The sequence below is a fragment of the Haemorhous mexicanus genome, chromosome 9, assembly GCF_027477595.1.
Source record: "Haemorhous mexicanus isolate bHaeMex1 chromosome 9, bHaeMex1.pri, whole genome shotgun sequence".
In the NCBI taxonomy this organism is placed as follows: domain Eukaryota; kingdom Metazoa; phylum Chordata; class Aves; order Passeriformes; family Fringillidae; genus Haemorhous; species Haemorhous mexicanus.
The window spans coordinates 19,704,708-19,722,257 of record NC_082349.1 but is presented as its reverse complement, the minus strand read 5'-3'; the positions used below and the strand labels follow the sequence as shown (position 1 = coordinate 19,722,257).

General features: G+C 36.5%; 1 long non-coding RNA gene across 1 annotated transcript in view; it reads right to left on the bottom strand.

Moving 5' to 3' along the window:
- LOC132331200 (uncharacterized) overlaps positions 1-17,550 on the bottom strand; it is a 155,040-nt gene that overhangs the window by 29,505 nt on the left and 107,985 nt on the right. The window contains exon 3 of the long non-coding RNA XR_009487506.1: positions 9,281-9,424. This is a non-coding gene — a long non-coding RNA (uncharacterized LOC132331200). The remainder of the gene's footprint in view (positions 1-9,280; positions 9,425-17,550) is intronic.

Here is a 17,550-nt window from a genome sequence, read left to right as displayed (position 1 = left end):
GCCAGTGTTCATGCAGTAAGCTGGAAATGCTTGACTCCAGGAACATAATAGGCCAGAAATTGCCAAGTGTCAAGAACACAAAGTGCAGATCACCAGCAGCACTTTAAAGCTCCTGTAATTCCTGAAGATCTGTTTGAAATGCTATTCCTCTTGAAATCTGTCAGCCCGTGGGTCTGCCTGACCTCCCCTGCTGCTTGTGTGGAGTCAGCTCTACCAGCACACAGGTGTGAAACAGCATTTCCCCAGCTTGTGAGCAGTCAGAATGAAAACAGGGTTATAAATATTGAAATAGATTCCCAGATGCCACTGTCTCAGGACAGGTGGGAACATGACAGGGCACAAGTCTGTCTAAAAGCACACAAGGACTGTTCAGGCAATAGCACTTCTCTGAATAAGAATTTTCTCAATAACCCACTGAGGTTTTATTTTCTCCCCCTCAAATCAGAATTGTTCTCAAATTAGCACTGCTCTAAAGAGGACAATTTAAAATGCAATTCAATCGTTATTTGATATGTACTAACATGTATAAAGAACTGCCTTCATTAAGGCAATTTTCAAAGGTTTTTTGTGTTTTGGTTTCATTTTTTTATCTTTTTTTTAAGCCAAACCTGTAACTGAACTGTTAATTATCCTCAGAGATTTTTTCATCCTAATTCTTGAAAAATAAAAAAAATCTTTCTTTATGTGTACTTCAGATACCTTATGATTTAAGCAAGAAATTTAGCATTCATGAATGATATTTTTTACTTTGCTGACGGTAAATTTTCACATAGCAGCTGAATACCTTGTAAGAATATAGGATATACTCAAGCACTCAAAAAAGGAAATTAAGGTGGTATGTAAGGTGGCATTTCTTTAAGTAGAAATAAAAAGTATGACAAACTAGTGAGAGACTCACTGAAAGATATTTGACAGTACTGGTTATATCTGAAAATTATCCAGCTGCCATCTTATTTTAGACAGTCACAGGAGTCTGACTGACTGATCTAAGAAGCTGTCATCAAAGAGCTCTGAAAGCTTGATAAAGTATAGAGAAATCAAATTTTCAAACCCAGCCAATCTTCAACTTGGATGCTTGGGGAACACAGCAGAATAACTGACTGGTGTAAAGGAACTAGAAAAGCTAAATTACTCAAGATATTGCTGGACTTGTATATTTTTTCTGTCACACAGTTTGCACACCTGAATATAATGCTCACTGTACTGTTATAGTTTTTTTTTTCCAGTTAACATATAAAATGGACTCAGCACTTCCACTTTTGGATTATATTTTTCTCATCTGCAGACATTGTATTTACAAAATAATTACTTCCATTTTTTTTTCTGCTAAACATCTTCCCCACCCAGTACCATTTCTACTTGTATATTCAAGTGTTTAAGTTCTGCTGAAAGTCAACAGACTCTTCAAAGAAAGTCCAACATTTATTATATGGAAAATGCCTCTGAAAGTACAGTCCAAATGGCCTAAATCACTTCTGGGACTGAGACAACACTGTTGCCTCAAGTCTTCTCTATGGCTGTTTCCTAATGATGGAAGTTGTGGTGCCCATGTCTGTAACTAATTTACACAGCTTTGAAAATGCTTCCTCTCCATTGCTCAGCTTCAAAGAATTCTCCACCTTCCCATACAATTTCTTTTAAATCTATGATTTCCAATTAAACTTCTATTAAACAAGTTTAAAAAATATATTGCTGCTTTAAAATTACTGAATTACTGTTTTTGTTTCATGCTCCCTCAAGGAATGTTTTGAAGAGTGTACTTAAATATAACATTTTGCAATGGCTTGGGCATGTTGGGTTTTAAAAGTGATCAGATTTCAATTACCAATAATGACCTTGCAGGACCTCAATAATTACCACAATTCTCACATGGTGCTTATTAAACTTTTAGTGGTTTGTCCTCTTATTTTAAAAAGCTTATTCCTTTTGCACAGTAAAAAAAAAAAATCTAGATGATTTCAAGAGGACTATTTATGCCCAAAGCTAGTTACAGATGATAAAAGAGTAGTACTGTTTGCTCAAATTTTATTTTTCCATATTTGCAGCTATTTAATATTCTGCCCCACCTTGCTGTGTACTAAATGATTTGCAGCTTTAAAATGCTTGATGTTATAATTTTTAACAGTTCTTATATTTCTATCTAGTGACATCAGATGCAATTTTTATCCTTAATTTTATTGAAATAAGTGTTTTGGTTTTTTCCCTTATATCATAATCATCTCTAACATTTCACAGTAAACAGCAGGTGGTTCTAATCAATCTCTTTCCACCCCTTACTTATTCCCATGAATGTTGTCTTTTAAGAGTTCTATGGGATTGGAACTATACATTGTACAAAACTGTCACATAATTTTCATTTCTGATGATCCATTATCACAAGATACCAGATGTGCACTACTTCTTAATTACCATACTTAGGGCTTATGTCATAAAACTAACTGAGATAATCTTTGATCTGGGTATTTTCTTCCAACACTGGGAGGACACAATACCACATTACCTCAAAATATGCTCACACAATATTTAGTAATTGCTCACAGGAAAAGCAATTTGATTGAGCAGCAAAAAGAAGCCTGCAAAAGCTGCTTTTCCCATACATTCCTCAACCTCCTGTAGTCCATAGAGCTACACAAGTGCTATGTGTTGAAGAACTGCCTTCTTAAACCAGCAAAATGTAGTTTCTCTCAGGGAGGAAAATATATTCGTACAAGAAAATATATTGCTTAGTAATGAATGATATCTAAATAATTTTAAATATTGATTCTTCCTCCCTAGATCCTCACAGCTCTCACCAGAAACTACAATATTTTAGAACCAACATTCCAGAGATAGAATAACCTGTCTGCTGTTAGAAAAAGAATTAAGAATTTTTTCAAAAATTTTAAATTCAATTTTTCCTCCAGTAAGTGTTTCTCAAAATAATGGATATTTTAGCCAGCATGTTGTTTATAGCCTGATTTGCTAAGGCCATGCTGAATCACACCACAGAAAGCCTCTTTTCAGAAGGTATTGCCTGTCTTGCCCACCTGGGAAAGAGATGTTCAACAAGTCCCTGCTGGACTGTACAGCTCAGGGGTCATTAGGACCAAAGTCTCTCACAATGATCATTTTCTCTTCCAAGAGTTGCAGAATTTTCAGACTGGCACTCCATAGCAGTGTTAATGTTACGGACTTAAAAAAGAAAATTAGTTTGAAGCTGATTTAAGAGTTAAAAGCCTATTCAGCAGTGCTATTTTTACATTGCCAAGCATAGAACTCTTCTTTATTCCTGAGGAAAAGCAGAGAGAAGAGCTTATCTTCAATGGGAGAGGGAATTTCTTTCTCAAGAGACTGAGCTGCTTGATCTAAAGCCATCCAGAAAACACCATGTGCCAATCAGTTCAGTTCCACTGAGTGCTAAAAGCATGAACAGGCAGGATAATATTGCAAACTGAGCCTGAACCTGGCACTTTGGAAGCCTGGCTTCCTTTCCTTGCCAAGTTCTCTCTAACCTTAGTTAGCTGTGCACTGCTTCACTAGTCCTTAGGTTTTGTCTTACTTTTCATTATTGTTTGAATGGCACTAATACAGGAGTGCTCACAGTGGAAGCTTCTAAGAAATTTTTGAAATATTTAATTGGTAAAAATTATACATATTTCATTTTTTGATTTAAAATTTAACCTACTGCAAATAAAACACACCTTCATTTTCAGTAGAAATATTATGTCAACTATAAAGGCAGTTGGCTTTAACATAGAACTATACCTTAGGCTTTCCTTTTGTGATTATATTTTTGATGCAACTTTTCCAACAAGGTTTTTAATTTATAGTTCTGAAGTTCCCAATCAGAAGTCAGAAATGCATTTTTTGCAAGAATTTAGGCAAATAGTGAAAGATTCTCCAGAAGTGAAATTTTTAGAATAGCTGGTATGGAAAACAATTTAAAAATATTTTTTCTTAGAAAGAAAAGAATCACCTATTTAAATAAAGTATGATTATCTTCTGTTCAACACTCTTAAAGCAAATTGACATGGCTTCACCAAAACCAGTACACTTTGCAAGTCTTCAAGCTGGAGTTCTAACCCTTCCTTATTCAAGTGACTTCTTAATACAATTTTACAGCCCTGGTATTGTTCTGAACCATTATTTTCCATGTATACAGAGACACTCAGAATTCAATGGCTTCAAGCCAATTCTAATAGCTCTAATTTCATGACAGTTCTTCTAAATTGGCTCCCAAATTACAAAAAAGTGCAAAAATATAATCTGCATTTTAGAATCTACACACCAAGTTCCACCCTGACTTATATATTTCTTAACTCTGCTGCAGATAGCTGAGAGCTAACTCTGCTGCAGTTTGCACTAATAAGGATGATCTCAGCAGATCATTCACTTACAGATTCTTCAACAGTTTAGACAAACACTGTCATGGTTTCTAATCTTGCAACAAGAACCATTCTGCTATCATCCTCTTCACACTTCACAGTTTAAAGTATTTCTATCCTATGGGAAGGATTATTCAGGTTCAGTTCTTCTCTGCAGCAATAACAGATGGGTATCACTCAATTACACAGACAGTTCTATCCTGTGTATCTGAAGCCATCAATACTGTTTTCCTGGGATGAGGATTTTGTTCATCACTTCCAGCTAAGTGAAATGACTGGTTTGGCATAAAGTCTCTAAAAAGTACCTCACAAACCCTCCAAAAAGGGACATATCTCAGACAAGCCAGAAAATGGAGCAAGTTTTTCAAAAGTAGGACTGTTGCAGGTAGAGCTGCAGTGAACTTGTAGTGCTGCTGGCCTGTAGGCAGAGACAGATTGCACTAATTTAAACAGTTCCTTGGGGCTTTCCAGTTACACCATGGGACATTCCATGGGTGTGAGTTATGAGCTGCAACTCTTTGAAGAACAGCACTGAATTTCACCTCAATGTACAGGCTCTGCAGCCTAATATATATCATGTTGACAAAGTCACTTCTTTCCCATCAGACCTCTGTTGTTCAAATCAGTGAATTCAGAACTTATTGAGGTTAGCATTTGGGGCTAGTCCCTAATTTTCTGAATTTGGTTGGCATATCTTATATAATTCAGACCAAGCTTTTATTCAGATTTCTATGCTTTTATTTCCTACATTTTCTTGTACTTTTATGTGTCAACCACACAATAAAGAAAAATATTACTGGTGGATTCATTACTTAGTTTGCAAAATTGACACTTAATTCCAGCATATGAATATGCAGGACTAGATAGTAAGCCTCAGCAGGGAGGAAAAAAGATGATGAGGAAGAAGTCTACACATTGTGCCAGCCTTGTTCTGCCTATTTTAGCTTTTCACCCTAGCTGCTATTTTTTATTTCCTCATATTTATTTTTCTTCTTCTTTGTACACTGATCAAACACAGTTTGTTTTTCATACAGAATGATATCACAGCCACATTTTCCATCAAACCATTGCCATTGGAACAAGCAGTGGTGATTTCTCTTACTGGAACATGTTACAGTTAATGTCAGAAAACACCAAATAATGAACCCAAGGAACAAACAAGTTACCATCAGATTATATCTCAGTTTTCTTCTGATCCAAAATGTTCCTTCAGGAAACATTGGAGATGTGTAAAGATTTCTTCAGGTGACCCTCAAGTCATTAAAAAATGAATCAATTACTTCTTCTAGCAAAAAACTTTTGTTAAGGATAAAATAGGTTCTAATTTGATACAAATGTTCCATCAAAAAGAGATGCTGTGAGGCATTCTGGACAACAGGGTCCACAGACAGGGTCCATAGACCCTTGCTAATTACCAAGTTGGCACCAAGATTTCCTCAAATGAAAAAAAAAAAAGAAAAAGGAGCTGCATCCTTGTCTAGCTTGGCCTGCAGAGTGAGAATTCATAAGAAAATGATGAGAGGCTCAGAGGCACTTTGCAGCTGGCTAATACTTCAGGGGAATCAGTGAAAGACAAGCTGCACTGAGTACCACATTCCCAATCACCTCCCAGAAGACCTTCCAAGAAAGGTGTTGAAGTGAATGTTTTTGCACAGGTACCACCGATAGTGTGTAGAGATTTTCACATTCTGTAGCTTACTTCAATTCCCTAACAAATTTGGTCCTGCAACTGTCCAATCCTTCTTCACTCCTGCCAAAATAAACCCCACATTTGCATTCCTGATTTTACACAACCTTAGAAATTTTTGTATCCAGGAAGGGAAAAATCAAGACTTGGACTGTGCAAAGACAAGATCTTTTGCCTTTTTTATCATTGCAAATCAGTCCCATCCAGCAAAAAGAGGAAGTCTCAAATCCATCACTGTGCTTCAAAGATGTTTGTTTCCTCTCCCAGTTTTTTGAGTTTCACAGGCCAGTTGCACTATTTTTCAGTATCATGTTTCACCTTTTTGCTTCATTTCACATGGTACTTCACTAGGCATTACATCAGCTTTTTTCTCATTTTCTTCTTTTGCAGTTTGGTAAAGCTAATTCAGAACATGCTCAGCTACCAGGATTGACTTTATTAAGGTTATGTAGACAGCTACTGAAATTGTTGTAAGTTATTATTTCTACTTACTTTTTACTGAAGTATTGCAATTACTTTACTGTAAAATCCACTACTGGATTAATATACCAGAGTTCTTACTCTGGTAGTTTTACAAAACTAATAATTGGTGGACTTGGTGTAATATTATCTGGCTTCTGGGGAATATAGTTGTTATATTTTTGCTATCGAGACCACAGTCTGATAAATATTCCTTCCCCATCCCTCCCCATAAAACAAAAGTTTATGTTTTGATTATTGTGACTAATTCTCACCAACACAATAAGAAGTTTCCCCTCCAAAATCATAATTCATTGAAACTAAAAGTTAACTAATACTTGCAAAACCCCATGATTTCTAAATTCAAAATAGTAAAAATACAGTTCAGTATGCAAAATAGATTCAAGCACACATATTCCTGGAAGACTCTTTTATTCCTCCCATTTCTCCAATTTCTGTATATAACAACTATAATCTGAAATAGGACCAGAGCAAAACCACTTTCAGTGTACCTTAATACCTCTCAAAGATCAGACACAACTTGTTAGTCAGTGTCCTCTCCTCACAAATCAATAATAGAGTTGGCAGTATTCAAAGCATAAAAGAGGCAAAATTTGCTTTCTTGGCAAAAATATGCTTCTGAGTCAGCCCTCAGCATCTCTTTTCAAGACAATGTTCCTTAGCTCCGAGTACTGTATTCTGCCACTTCCAGAGCAGTGGCGCTCTGCACAATCCATCTCCTGCCATAGCAGATAATCAACTCCCACAGCTCCATTAGAAAAAGATTTCCTTTCATGTTATAAAATGACTAATTTCATTCTTCTGGATTTAGATACACTTTTTGTAACAAATGCACATTTTTAGACTACCTGCTAAGCTTAATGATTTTGATTTCTTCATTTTCATGTTAGTCTGCTTAGTTTCTAGAACAGGGTGGCTGTGAACCTTTTTGACTCCAACTAAACCTTATTTGCCTCTGAAAAGCAGGCAAAATGAGCTGGACCCTTCATCCATGGCTAATTAACTCTAGAAAGCTGTTAAATAGCTAGATCGTAACATTTCATTCAGACATAAACTAATTTTTGCATTTCTCATTAGAAAGCATTCTCTATTCCTTTACCCTTCAAAGACATTTGTCACTGATGGCAACTATTCCATTGTTACTTCATTGGTTTAAACTTACTGACTTGTTCAGCCACCTTTTCTGACCCAGGTTAAGCAGCCTAATTTTTTCTTTTATCTGCCGAGACTTAAGCAGGTAACTGAAGAAAGTATATTTCAAACACAGTGGATACCCTCTGTTTCTTCCCCTTGTTTTGAACTCCATTCCAAGACATGATCTTACATTTCTCAATAATTCTCCCCACCTCAAGGAGGGTTGTGGTTTAGCTGTTGAGAGAATTGGCAGAGAATTTCAGGAGGTGGCCTGGCACTGGTCAGGGACACCACAATGTACACAAGTCCCTTCCAGAAAAGTTCTGTGTGCCTTTGCAAGACACAAGGTCACTTCTAACGTGCATTTCTATAGCTTGGGTTAAAAACATTACCTTCCTTTTCTTTGCAAGGTCATAGTGTTCTAAGCAGCTGTGATTTAGATCTAAAAGCTGTAATAATTTCTTCTTGCTGAGAGTCCAAAGACACAGAGGCAGTTAATTTGGGTGACAAATTCAGATGGTGCAGATTTCAGATTCTATACATCTTGTCTGCAGTCTCCCTCGTTCTGGTTCAATAGTAGCTCACATGAGATTTCAGGCTTGTTACAATTTATATTTCATTGTATTCCTCCTATGGACCCAGCAAGCTCTGCCAACCCCAAGAATTTCTGTTAAAGAGACAGACAATTCATCTGCCATCCCATCCTCCTCAGTCTTTTAGCTTCTTAACTGCAAATAAAAATGAAAATTATTCCTAAGCATTCAGCTTGACAGAGAGGGGGGGTTTTGAGAGATATAAGAACATACCAAGGGTTTTTTAGGAAACAGTAAGCCTTTCCATCTAACATTTTGCAGGATTTTCTCTCTCACCTCTCAAAAGGTCAAGATTGCCAAAGAACATAATTTTTTTTTCACTGAATCTTTGTGTCCTCAAAGAAAAACAGCTCTACAGTTATAGTTTTAATTGCTAATCTTCTTCACAACATGTTATACAGAAGAAACCAAGGACTTAATCTTCTACATACTTGAAAGGAACCCCTAAATTCCTATCAGTGCCAATGGCAGAAGATCAAGGTTAGAGGCCCAGAACTCAACAATCATTATAAATTCAGCAGTCTAGTGGAATCCACACTGAGACACAAGATAGGTGCTAAGCTTTCAAGGTTCTTTTCTGAGAAAGGAACAGCATTCCTAAACTAGAAACATAGCTTCTCTTGCAGTTACAGATTAAATACTGGGATAAGGGCAGGGAATACCATAACTTACACTTAGGTGCCTATATCAAGGTCTCTGCAGTCAAAAAAAAACAACAAAACAAGAATGCCACCAAAGTGTGATCAACAGATTAACAGCCTGATCATCAGGTGTGCCATCATGTTCAATTGTAAGAATACTTAATTCAAAACAGGCTCTTCAGCCTAGCCAGTAGGAATTTCATTTCCTAGAAAGGAAATCAAAACACCCTGAGTTTAAAAACAAATTAAGTGGTAGGTTTTCCACCCAGTTACACCAAAACACCATTTTTGCTGCATGCAAAGCACTTAATGACTGTTCCAGACCTTGATGGTTTTGAGGCTAAAAGTTTTGATACACTAAATTAGTTGCCTGTTGCCTACCTTGACTTCCAAGCAGCCCAAAGTTCCCATTTTTTTGAGCTGCATGTGTCATCTTGAATGGGATGGAGCCATTTCTTTCCACCTTAGTCTTCCTAACCAGACACAGGTTGTTCAGAAGTAAAGTAGATCTCTCTCATAACAAACCTACAAAATGACATACGTAATTACTCATTCTGATATATCTTTAATCAGTGGGTATCCATTATTTCATTAACTAGTAGCATTGCTAAAAATTATGTAATGAATATGCATCATTAACAAGCTGGAAAAACTCTCCTTTGCATAATTTTTGAAGCACATCAGCTGGTTACAAAACTGCTTTTTCCCATTCAACCTAGACCTAAGTTAGAACTTGTTAGTTGTCATGGCAATAGAAGCATTCAGGTGGTAGGAAAGAGAAATTAGCAGATTCCAGCTGAAACTGCTCTGGTAGGGTGTGTTCTCAGGAAGATTTATATACCAGGCAAAGATTGATGGTATTTACACTTTGACATAGTTGAATGTTTTGAAAAATCAGTCAGTATGATAAATGTGAGTTTCTTATTATCTGCTATAATTTTATCCAGCTGTCTTCTGCCAGAATACACCACTGACTGACTAAACAAATTTTTTTGAGTTATTCTGGTAAAATAAATAGGAAGGAAATTAAGTATGAGGGCTTTTTAAAAAAAAAGTCATTGCAAAAAAATACCAACAGAAAAATTGTCTTGTATAGCTAATTTTGCAGGAGGCTCTTTGACATTACTCTGTATGTATGAGAGAGTTAAACTTACTTTTTACAAGCAAAGCAGAGCAATACTGTTACTTCAGAAGGTCTCTGGAGCGTGAAGCTATAAAAGTTGGGATAACCTGCATCTGGCCTTTATGTTCAGAGCATTTAATTAAAAAAAATCCATGTGTGATCATATGCCAGTAGCCGTTTTCTGGCTTGGGACACACATATTAACTTTTATTGCAGAAATGCCACTGTTCAAGTTTTCACTTTCACTGATATAAAACAATTAGAAGTAAGCTGATTTAGGTTTGGGGGGGGAAAGGATGTTGTTATTGCTTTGGGTGGGTTTTATGTGTGTGAGAACAGGAAATTGAGCTCTTTTCAATGAAGTCTTCCGAAAAAGTCCTCATGACAAGCTCAACTACACCTAAGCAGTTCTTGACAGATACTTGTCTACCGTATTCTTCACCATCCCCTCTAATAGGGACTACACAGCCCTTTAGGAAATGCCCTGCAGTGTTAACAATCCTTATAGCTGGGAAACTAATCTTAACATATAAAAATCTAAAATTTTCTTGCTGTAGTTGCCATCCTTTTCTTTCACACACAAGGAATATGGAGATCGATGTGGTCCCTTCCTCTTTAACATCTGAAGACTGTTACTATGTCTGTTCTCAGTGAGGTTCCATTAAAAAAAAACCCCAAAAACTAAATTTATCTCAGGTCATGTGTTAATGCCACCCGCTAAGTCACCTTGGATAACTCCACTGTTCTTTCCTGGCTCAGCTGTGAAGGGAAGTACATAAATCCAGTTAAGTTAAAAGCAAGGGCTTTTACAAGAGGGACAAGACAAGAGCCATCTCATGGCTTTCATGAGTCAGCTGACAGGAAATAATTCTGTTTTCAGTACAGCAGCTGTATATTAGCTTGTCTAAACAAAACAACCTGAGGCTTACAACTGTTTCTCAAAGATCTTGTCTTGCAACCTTCCCCTTCCTTCTTCCCTTCTCCAAAGCAAACTTCTCATCCTTAAATTGCATTCTGGTACACACACCTGTAATAATATTGAAACTTCTGGTAAGCTTATGTTAAAAATAGTACAAACTATTCTATACCCTTTACCCCTTGCTATTTTCCTTCCTCTTCTTAACAGCAGAATGACAGAGTCAATGAAAGTGCTGCTAAGGCAGGCACACCCCACCTTCTACTCTGCAGTGATTACCAGTATTGTAAAAAGCACAATACTTTGCATGTGGCCTCACAGAACTGCCCTCCATTTTTTAGGGTTGGGGGGGGTTTGGTGGGGTTTTTTTCTGTTTCCTACTTGTCCACACTATTTTGAATTCTAATCTTGTCTTGTAATTTGCTTGCAGTCCTTCCCAGTTTGGGAGTCAAGCAGTGAATGCTCTATAAAGGGCTCAGCAACTACACTTCCCATGCAGTGCTCAATTCTGCATATCTGGCACAACAGGGTTTGCAGACTCATCTTGCTGCCATTAGATATGGCTCTAATTATATTATGAAACAGGTAGACTCAAAAGCCAAATAATTTAATAATCATGAAAATAACACTGCCTTCTAATTCCAAAAGGAGTAGCATGGTCACCCTTGAAAGCAGGCTGCTCATATGGAAAATACAGTGTGAATTTTTTGCTTTGAAAAAGGGCATTTAATTCTCTGACCTTCAAGAGCTAGTCAGCAACAGCATTCTGTGATTATTTTCTCTTTGCTTTATAGTAGTTGCTCTTACTTCCAGCGTCATTGAAATACTCGGAAAACAAAATTATCTAAGGCAGCTGGAGTAGATGAGCACTGTATGTCCCTTGCAACTGAAATAGTCTGTTCTATTCTGTCCTACTCTGCAACTGCACAATCAACCACATGTTACTGCTCCTTCAGGGAATGTTACCTTATACTTTATCTTTCTGTATTTTGATGCCATTTTAATGGGTGGCCTTGTATTAGTTTAGAACTGGTTACTCTTGCATTTTAAAAATTGTAAATTTTATATTCTTGACCTAAAACATCTGCATCAGACTTCTGGAATAGTATGTGGAGGTAAGAGGCACCACACACGAATTGTATCACAACATTAAAAAAAAATTCTAATGTCTCCTGGGACATGGAAAAAGGAAGAAACGCCACAGGGAAGATTCCCAAAGCAAGTGTTGAAAGTGATAAGGAAGTTCATCACTACTAGGTCATCATTCTCATTCCCATTTTAGAGGAAAAAAACAATCATGATTATTGGTGAATACTTCTGTATATTTCAAACACTGGTTTTGAAGCACTTGAGAAAAATAATGTAAGTTGACTCCTCAATTCCCTGCCTGTGATGGCTTAAGGGCGAAACCAAGGTTCTGTGTAAAAGAAAGAAAGGCACTGAAATTGACATAAAAGCACAGATACAGGAATACCCTCATGGATGTTAATACAATAATAATACAATATTAATACAATATTCTCACTCAAATTGTCTCTGCCTTTCCCTCTGAGGGTAGAATTCAGACACTGTAAAATTCTACCACCATAGGAAACTCAGGAAAACTGCCCCATTTCATTTGCTTGGTATGATATTATTTCAGTTCAGAGAGCAAACAGGCTGAAACTCTGGGAGCATCTTCAAAGCTGAACCATTTTAAAGAAATGCATTGCTTTACAATCAGGGAAATCAAATTAAAATCTGTATTCCTTCCATTGCTATTGAGTCATAGTTCTCACAAATATTTTTTTTATACCAAAACAAAGCAACTAAGTTGGAAATGTTGATATGTTTCCAAATACAGTAATATGAGCTAAACATACAGTCACATATGAATTGCATAGATATCAGTTAACCATTGCAACTTCACATGGTTCAATCCATTAATAGGAACAACAAAACCAACCTTCTATTTTTTGTCATATGGATTTTCACTTCCTTTCTTAATCATTCTTCCCAAGACTCCTGCTTATCACTGCTCTTTGGATACCTTTAGCTACTTTGCTCAACCCTGACCAGAATTAACATTGCTCCTAGGTACACCTGCAGATAGTCTTATGGAGAACACTTACAACTCTATTTGGATTTAAATGTTTGCTTTCATTGTTCTTGTGATTCCACTGAAAATACATTGCTTTTTAACTACAATATCATGGGTTTGGAATGCAGAGGAGTACAGAACCTGGTCTCAAAATTGCAGTTCCTCCCTACCTTCATTTATGTTTCCTTAATATAAGTTCATTTTTTCATTCCCCTGTTTTTAAAATGGTAAATTCTCAGTACAGGCAAGCTCATTTCTCTCCCACTGCAGAAAGACATTAAGGACTAGTTATATTTCAGTTTGCTCAAAAGGTATTAATGAACATTAAGTCTAAGCATTTTTAGCCAGCTTATGATGTTTACTCCAGTGTCTTTTTCCTTAGGGCTCATTAGATTTTGAAGAGTAATGTCTAATTACTGAATATAATGTATTTTTTTACAACACTGAGAAATATATGGGTTATTGTATTCATGTTAAGCAAGTAATTCATTAATATGTCACTTGAAGTACCCACCATCCTCATTTACTATTTCAGGGGTCTAATCTACTTGCATTTCCTTGCCAATGGCTGCACTGTTAATTGCAACATCAGCAAGGCTACAAGATTTATAGTCGGTCTCTTCTAGACCAGCCTCATTTAAGGATGAATCTACAACAGTGACTGAAGAATTAATTAGAATGATTGTGCAACTTATCCAACATTCTTCAAGACAGAGCAAAATAATCAGAAGACATTTTTTATTTTTCAAAACTACTGCAGCTAGAACACAATCAGTAACAACACATCGTTCTCAGATGACAGTCATGCATTCAGTAAACACAACCCATGTGCAACATCAGCAAAGCCTGTCAAGTGTTGAAAGCCATGTTTATATGTCAGAATGTGCATTTCACTATTGGAATTACTTTCTGAGCAGTCTGAGTAGCTACAGGCATTAAGTACCCACACACATGCATACCCACACTGTTTCCTTCTGCAGTACTGTCATGATGCTGTCACAAACCGCTGTCCCTAGGATCACTGCTGTTCAAAGTTATAGGATATGAATTAACAGTTCACTAAGTAAGGAAATTATTAGATTTAATATGATTTATTTTATCTTTCCCAGATATTCTTGTACGTTAAGACTGAAATTTTCTTTTGTGAGAGCCCACGTATTTCATAATTACTATCTTAAGTATGAAAATTATGAGAAAACATATCTCACACCAGTTAATTGCTACCTTAAAAGTCTTGGTCATTTAATATAACTACCCAATAGTGCATTTTAATTTTGGCATTCTGGAATTGTGTTGAAAATGCTCTTTTTTAAAAAAAAAAAAAAAAAACCAAAACCCCAAGGCATTTAGTTAATTTGCTATATGGCTTTTAGTACAGAGTAAAGCTTCTTTTCTAGGCCAAAGCATTTTACTATTGCAATAAAATATTTAACATTTGATACCAACTTTCCTCTCTCAGGGAAGATTTTTTATATCCAAAATATCTTTACTTCCTTAGCCAAAAAAGAGAGCCAATAATATATTTCTGACTTATAGTATGATTACAAACCTATCAAACTTTCTTTTTCTCCACAAGCATTCTATTTTCTCCCACAAATAAAGGGACAGAAAAGTCAGAGAGAAATAGAGTCAGAGAAAAGACATTGTGACTTTGTTACGGTATTATTGCTAATGATAAACATGTAGGCTGATCTGCTAGAAAGAAAAATACAGCCAAATGATGCCAGAGGTACCTGATAAGAACAGAGCTGAGTGTGCAAGACTTTCACGAGCAGCAAGGAACCCCAGCCCCAGCCCAAACCTTTGCTATCCCACAATCACAAACGCAATGGGGAGGGTTGGAAGGCACCAGTGAAGTCTGGTCCCACCTTCCTGCTCAGGAAGGTCCCCTAGAGCACATTACTCTGGGTTGTGTCCAGATGGGTTTGGACACAGCCTCAAAGATGTAAAGTGCTGCAAAAGAATCAGAGACTTCTTGTATTTTAAACAGTTGGTAGAAACAGTAAGGAAGAATCTGATCTTTTTGCAGAATGCTTCTTAAGCTAAGGTTTTCAGCTTTAATCAGGTCAGAAAGGGAAGTCATGCACAGAAGAATCAAGTAAAATGGAGATATTTAAGAAATTATCCAGCTAGAACCCACAACGAGACATGGTCAGGCTCTTTTATGTAACCACAGAATATAAAAAAGGTTAAAGAGTAGATCTAAGAAGAGGATGGTAAATAAAGTGCATCTACTCAACACATTTGTAAAATGACAGCTTTCTGATAATGAATACAAAATAAATAACAGGAACACTCATATTTTGCTAAAGGATCTATTTTCAGAAAAGACCCACAAAGACATGTATTCCCTCCCAAGTAAGCATCTAAAGCACAGGGATAATCTAGCCCTAACAGGCTGTACCATATTTTACTATTTCCTCACATTGTAAGGTTTTTTAGGATTTCATCAATAAGTATCTTTTCTTGCCTAATGGAACATAAAATTGTATTACTTATGTATATCTTTCACAGAATATTTATACTGCACTAGTTGATTTGTAACTCATTCTCAACAAAGTTCCTTTAAAATCAAGTTTTTTTGGTTTTTTTCTGGAAGTGGCTCCTGTAGTTCCCAGATCAGGTTCTCAGGTCAGAAAGGCCTGGTGCCAGTTGGCTTTGCACTGGGTCCATGCATAGCTTGGCACTTGCCTCTGTATGAGAAATGAAGGCTAATGCTCCAACCTCCTGATTCAGGCTCAGGAGAGGCACTGATCATGAGGCAATTTCAGGGCACACACGTATTTTGGAAAAAAGGATAGGTTTGGTTGGGATTTTTTTTTCAGTTTGATGCCAGCAGAAACTCTGCCTTATTGTGGTGTATTTCTAGAGACAAGCAGTGTTACCAATTCAGTTCATTCAACATCTGTCAAAAGCCAAGATAACAACACACACAAGTTCCTTCAGCAAACAGAAGTTCCCTAAGAAAGCACTAGGTTTAACACCCAGCACAGGAAGAATCAAAGCCCCCAGAAACATCAACATTTTGATTACTTTTCCTGCAAGACCCAAGAGGATTCTTCTACAATAAATTATCACACATTGGATTTTTTATCTGCAGGCTGAAGTTAAGTTGTTACCAGGTAGTGTACTTTTTTTTTTTTATGTCAATGTTACTCTCCAGCTCTTGTTTTTAATGTTGACACTTTAAAACAAAGCACCCACATGCCTAGAAATGCCTAACTTCATCCATTCTTGCATCATATTTGCCTTTATCATAGAAATCTTTGTGACTAATTATTCCTCTAAAGTTTCAATTTTTATACCTTCCTCTTACCTTTTTTCCCCCTCATTATCTTTTAAGTAGAGGTGTGTTTGCATCCCCATTTCCTCAGAGCTATGAGCAAGTCTGTGGACAGCTGCCACAGCTGAGGGGTTGAGGTGGATTTGCATGAGCATTTGTCTGTGACTTGTTACTTCTAGCTAATAATTTGGAAACATGGCTTGCAATCTAGTTGTTCAATTTTCTTTTAAAGCTAATGGAATATTAACTACCTCTTTTATGTATAACTCCTTCATTATAATCCTGCTCTTCCAAGTCAGGCAGTTACATCAAACACATGACACTGTTATGGATTGAGCAGCTATTCCAGCTTCCCTTACATCCCTGCTTTTTGCTGCCATTGACTTTTTATATAGGCCTTCCCAATGTACTCTCTTCTAACAGCAGAAGATAAATCATCCTTTCATACACGATCAGGTATCAGAGACTGCAGTCATTCCAAGATGGATTTGCTCTACCTTTACAGCCTGTTCTTTAGCTACAATTGCACTTAAGGTCACACTCTGATTTAGCTCTTTCACACAGATTGCTGAAACAATAGATAATAGATATTTTTTACTCATAATATTACTAAGTATCCTAAGATAAAAATCAAAATGGCATAAAGCTTTGTTTTTATTGTTTGACAAGGGTTGTTACAATATCAGAAATAATAATGCACTCTAAAATGTGTTGAGCATAATGAACTTATGGAAAGGATTCAGCAGAAGCATGCAAAGGCTGTGGCAAACAGAGCATCTACTGTAAGTGTCTATGTAGGGGACACAGGTCACAAAAAACACCCCAACCTTTGGGTTTTACAGATGGTTCCTGCTGCCACCCAGGAACAAAAGATCCAGGCTCATGGGGACTTAGGAGAAAGGAGGGAGCACGGGCATTAAGGACCCCATATCATCTGAACGGAAACCTAAGGAGTGAGACCTGCTCACAGAGAAGAAAGGATGATCTGGTATCAAATTATCACACAGTGGCTCTGGTTTTAATACATAGGTTGTACAAATTGCTATCATCCAACAACTGTCATCTTTGAATTTTTTTCTATAGAGTCATAAATATATTCTGATAATAATAATATTAATATTATAAATTAATATTGTATATATTTATAGATAATATCAATATTGTATATTAATACTATATATTAATATTGTATATAATATTGTGTTGTATATATTAATAGATAATATTAATATTATATATTTTTGGTATA